The sequence below is a fragment of the Tenrec ecaudatus genome, chromosome X (assembly GCF_050624435.1).
Source record: "Tenrec ecaudatus isolate mTenEca1 chromosome X, mTenEca1.hap1, whole genome shotgun sequence".
NCBI classification, from domain to species: domain Eukaryota; kingdom Metazoa; phylum Chordata; class Mammalia; order Afrosoricida; family Tenrecidae; genus Tenrec; species Tenrec ecaudatus.
This window is the reverse complement of record NC_134548.1, coordinates 155,442,627-155,447,693: the sequence shown is the minus strand read 5'-3', so window position 1 is coordinate 155,447,693 and position 5,067 is coordinate 155,442,627. Positions and strand designations below refer to the sequence as shown.

At 48.7% G+C, this 5,067-nt stretch overlaps 1 pseudogene; it reads left to right on the top strand.

Annotated features, from left to right (window-relative positions):
* The first annotated feature begins 395 nt into the window (after nt 1–395).
* LOC142433812 (AT-rich interactive domain-containing protein 3B pseudogene) lies at nt 396–1,302 on the top strand (annotated as a pseudogene).
* The last annotated feature ends 3,765 nt before the right edge of the window (nt 1,303–5,067 follow it).

The window sequence follows — 5,067 nt, the reverse complement described above, 5'->3', positions numbered from 1 at the left end:
GGAAGCTATAGCACTGGTATTTCAATTACCAGCAGGGTCACTCAAAAAGAATCTACTTCTGTGGAGCTTCCAGGCAAAAATCCGCATCTTCTGCCCACTTAGGAGGAAATGGCTCTCCCAAACCTCATCTACTTAAAATGGAAACCTTTGCCCCTGGAACAATGCTAAATCAGATTACCTCCCTTCCCCCAGGGCAGCCTTTCAGCTGTTCCCTGGTTGTCCTTTGACTTTGCTCATCCTTTCAGGCCCTCACCACCTCCAGGGCCTGCTGTGAAGTCATTCTTGATATAACAAACCCTTCAGAAAAGTCACCATCCTGGAGACGCTGCTGCTGCTGCTGCCAGGGCCTCGGTGGCCGCCTCCTTAACCCACGGTGAACCAGAGCGCTCCGCACAGGTTCTGACCCAGTGCGCCTCCTGGGTTGTACCAGGTCCATAGCCATGCCAATCAGTGGGTGAAGTTCTAGGCCGAGATGGAGCCTCTGCAGCAGCAACAGCCGAAGCAGCAGCCACCCCCACCGCCACACCTGTCTGCCTTATAGATGGATGCCCGGGACAAGCAGGGGCAGCAGATGAGAGACACCCAGTTCTTGTATGCCCAGAAGCTGGTCACACCGCCCACTCTCCTTTCTGCCACACCTGGAAGGTCACCTGCCACCCCTGCCTTGGGTCCCTTAGCCCGAGTTCCACCAGCCACCGCCACATCCCGGGTTTTTGAACGAAGCAACATGAGCTCCGAACCCGAGGAAGAGGAAGGAGGCTTGGAAGATGAGGACGGGGATGAGGAGGATGCTGAGGTGGCTGAGAAAGGCACAGACTGCTTCAGAATTCTTCCATGTGCAGAAAGCAGCTCCCAAGGATCCCCGAGCGGGGCCCATGCCCAGTCTCCTTCCAGCACTGGGGCTCCCCCCTCACGGACCCCAGTCTAAAGAAGACCATACCAAAGATGCTTCCAGAGCCCCGCCTACAGCCACCACAGCTGGGCAGCCCAGCTGGAATCTGGATGAGCAGCTCAAGCAGAAAGGCGCCATGGCCTGGAGCGATGATGGGGATGGAGGCCGGGGAAGAGAGATCTCTCGAAGAGATCTCTCGAGATTTTGCCAAGCTGTACGAACTGGACGATGACCCTGAGAGGAAAGCGTTCCTGGATGACCTCTTCGTCTTCATGCAGAAGAGGGTCCGTCTCAGGCGAGGAGATCTTCCGGACCTCTATTGCTGTGCCTTTGGTGGTGAAGCGGTTTCTGGTGTCGTCTTTCCATCTTACCAGCGAGTGGTGTGTGGCTCTGGACACCCTTCCTGGTAGACTGGGAAGCTCCTGTCCTTCCCAGTGAAGTGGGAAGACCTTGCTACTTCCCCTCACAACCACAACAGACTGGTCTACAAATATAAATAGGCCTGATGACTTCACAGCCTGACTTGATCCCCAAACAAAACTCAAATATTTCAGTCGCAGGAGTAGCCTTTTGTTTGAGGGTAGATTTTATCCTCTTCCTCGGTGATCCAGCTGCTGTCAGTAAATATCCTTTTTTAAGAGTCGTGTTAATCCTCTGTAAAGTTCACTTTCACCAATAAATTCACCCTCTTTCCAAAAAAAAAAAAGAAAGAAAAATCACCATCCTGGTCAGGTCTCCACCTAGGTGCGTCTCCATCCATGGTTTTCTCAAACTAAGAGGTGGCACCTAAAAGGGCATCCAAGTGATTCCTTCTAGCCATCTGTTATCTCTGCTTCCCTTGCTGCTGCCAAAGACTGTGTTTGTTTCCTCTCTGAGCCTCCCTCATGCCGTTTACCCAGGCACTTTTACATAAACCATTGCCAAGCCATTGGCCCCGTCTTCATTTCCTAGGGCTCCTCTCCCAAATTATTACAATGTGGTGGCATAGTGGGTTATAAGTTGGACTGCTCCCTGTTAGGTCAGCAGTTCAAACCCACCAACTGCTCCAGGGGAGACCGATGAGGTTGGGAGCTCCTGTAAAGATTTCCAGCTCAGCAACTCCAAGGGGAAGCTCTGTTCTGTTCTATAGGGCTGCTCTGAGTCAGAATCGCCTTGATGGCAGCAGGTTCAGTTCAGTTCCGTGCCTTTAAAAGGCTAAAAGTGTATTTCCTCACAGCTGTGGAGGTCAGGAAGCAACAATCAAGGTGTCAGAAGTACTTCCTTGCCACCCTCCACCACCACCACCCCACCCCAGCTTCAGCTGACCCGGGTGCTCCTTGACTTGAGGCTGCCTCACTCTCTTTTTTGTATGTTTCTGTCTCTCCCCGTGTGCCCTTTATTAGGACACCAGCCATTGGACGGAGGGCCCGATTGGATACTTCAAAATGATCTCATCTGGAGTTCACAACTTCACGTCATCTACAACGACCCCTTTTCCAACGAAGGTCACGCTCACCCGTTTCAGGCACAGGACTTGCACAGCTTTTTTGAAGAGCTACCATTCAACTCATGACTGTCTTCCATCCTGTAATAATGTGGTTGATTTGGGGAGCATGAAAGCTAGGCTTGTTATTCACCAATGTTTTATGTATCCTTGGTATAATCTCTGCTTTCTAGGGCACATCTACTAGTTTGAAATTAACATTAAAATGAAGGTACAGTGCTTTGTCCTCATCAGCTACTGTGGGGCCTCTCGTCCCCTGGTAAAGTCTCCCTCTCAGGTGGCTGCTACAGCTCATGGGCCCAGTGACCTGTATACCACACTTGATGGTTTGCCTGCTCCTGTTCTGCATCCTTCCCTAGATCCCAAGGTGCCTTATGACTATCTGATCACACTGCAACCCCCTCCCACCACTGCTACCACCATGTGGCGACACTTTTCCCTAGGTGGAGGTGCTCACTGATCTCCTAAGGAAGAATCTCTCTCTCCACTGCTAACATGTCGCTGGACAAATTTCTCTCGAATGCCCCACATCTCACACAGATGCTGTCTTTGCTAAGGACTAAGAGAGCTCATGGACCCGAGCCTAAGGGCAACCTGAGTGAGAAGGATACCTTATTACTCTGTCCACTTCCTGTGCATTCTTTTGTTAGGTAGCAAGATAGGGGGTTGTCCCTCTCCATGCCTAGTTACCCCCTGCAGGAAATTAGAAGCCTTAGTTTCTCTATCTATCTATCTATCTATCTATCTATCTATCTATCTATCTATCTATCTATCTATCTATCTAGCTCTCCCCTCAGGTCGCCACGTGTGGGGTGCAGTCCTGTGTTCAGTTAACTGTAAAACCTGAAACTTCTTCTAACCTTTATAAGAATCCACTTGGATCACAAACCAGGCTTCAGCATGAATTTCTTTCTCATGTCAGGCATTTCCCATCTGAGGAATCTAACACCTTTACATGTCATATGTTGTCTATCTTCCTTCCCTTCTGGCCTGCATTCTCCAATGGGTTCTGCCCATCACTGTGTTCTCAATGCCCAGGACAGTGCTAGCTGACCAGGAGGACACTGAGGGACTGTTGGGTGAGTGCACAAGTGGTGAATGCCTGGCGACTCCCAGTCACCCTGTCCCTGCACTCGCACATCCCAAAGCAACACAACTTGTGGACTCTGGAAGTCAGACCACTGTGCGCTTGTACCCTGATTTGGCCACTTATTAGCTGAGTGGCAGTAGGTAAGTCTCCCACTCTTTCTATGCCCTGGGCTACTGCTCATCTGTAGAGCAGAGACAATAATAGTGCCCACATCATTTGGTGGTTGTGGGGTAAATCACATGTAAAATATAACAGTCACGGGTACAGAGTAGGCCCTACATGTGAGCGATTGAGTAAAACACACTCTAAGAGCCTGACTGGTGTCAAGGAACCATGCTCCATCGTCTGTAGGGCTCTTGAAAGTCACTTTGGCAGCGAGCTCCGCACGTCAGCTCCTGGGATGGAAGGGAGGTTGACTACTGAGTGGCTGCCATGCAATGTTATGATGAGATCCCCTGAACAGGTAGGCATCACTCTCAGAAGGATGAGGAGGGATACTGATGGGAAGGTCAAGTCAGGAGAGACGAAAGGGAGGAGACACTTCTGGGGGAACACAAGTGCATGACTGTTGGTATAAAAAAGAGGAGGACTGAAGTCCAAGTGTGTGTGTGTGGGGGGTGACTAACAATACTTGTAAGGACCCAAAGGGGAGAGCAATATGCACTGAATAAGCCACATCGGCCCGAGTTTCTGGGAGCATCCTGAGGCCCAGGCTACATTCCATAGAACACTGGGGCACTGAATTCTGGATCTTCATGGTACACGACATGCTCCTAAGGCCACACCACAGGGATCCAGTGTGGAAACTCCACTAGGTGAACCTCACTCTACCTCAAACACATCTTTAACCTGAGGACTTAAGACTGAAAACTCATGGTGTTTGAAGAAGTAGAAGACTTCTTCAAAGAAGAGAATTGAACTGTCTGTAGGTGGACAAACATCAACCTAGTACATCAATGGCTTATTGGCTCTATTAAGATTATATATATATATATCCAGTCACGTAAGGATTTATTCTGTACAAGTGAATAATTCAGGTGTTTCAATATGTAAGTAGACTACATTGGCCCAATATCCCTTTCTCAACAGTGATTTTTTAAATTTAGTACTAGGGGCTAATCAATGGCAATATTAATAGTTCTTTATGCTTTAGGGAGATAACTAATAAGACTCTCTACCATAAATTAACAAAGAGGTCTCTAAATGGAGACAAAGGCAGATTAAGAAAACATAGATCCAAGAATAGTTTGGGGCTCACACTAAATCCTAACTCCAATTCAAGAACAATTAGTTCTTAAATCATGGTCCAGCTCAATACTCACCCTCAGGAAGGAAACACAGAAGATATGGGGCTATAGCAAAATGTGGTGAAGAAATTAGATGGTGCCTGGTGATCAGATACACTAGCTTCAGGGGTCTTAAAGGCTTGTTTCCAAACAAGCAGCATCTAAGTGAGCTATCACCTAAATCCACATGGAAGAAGCCCACCAATTTCAGAGACCGAAGGGTTGTCAACCACATAATCTGAAGTCAAAGGAAGGAATAGTATCAGAGCCTAAATTGTGCGATTCTGGTTGCAGAAGGCTATGTATGGATGGCAGT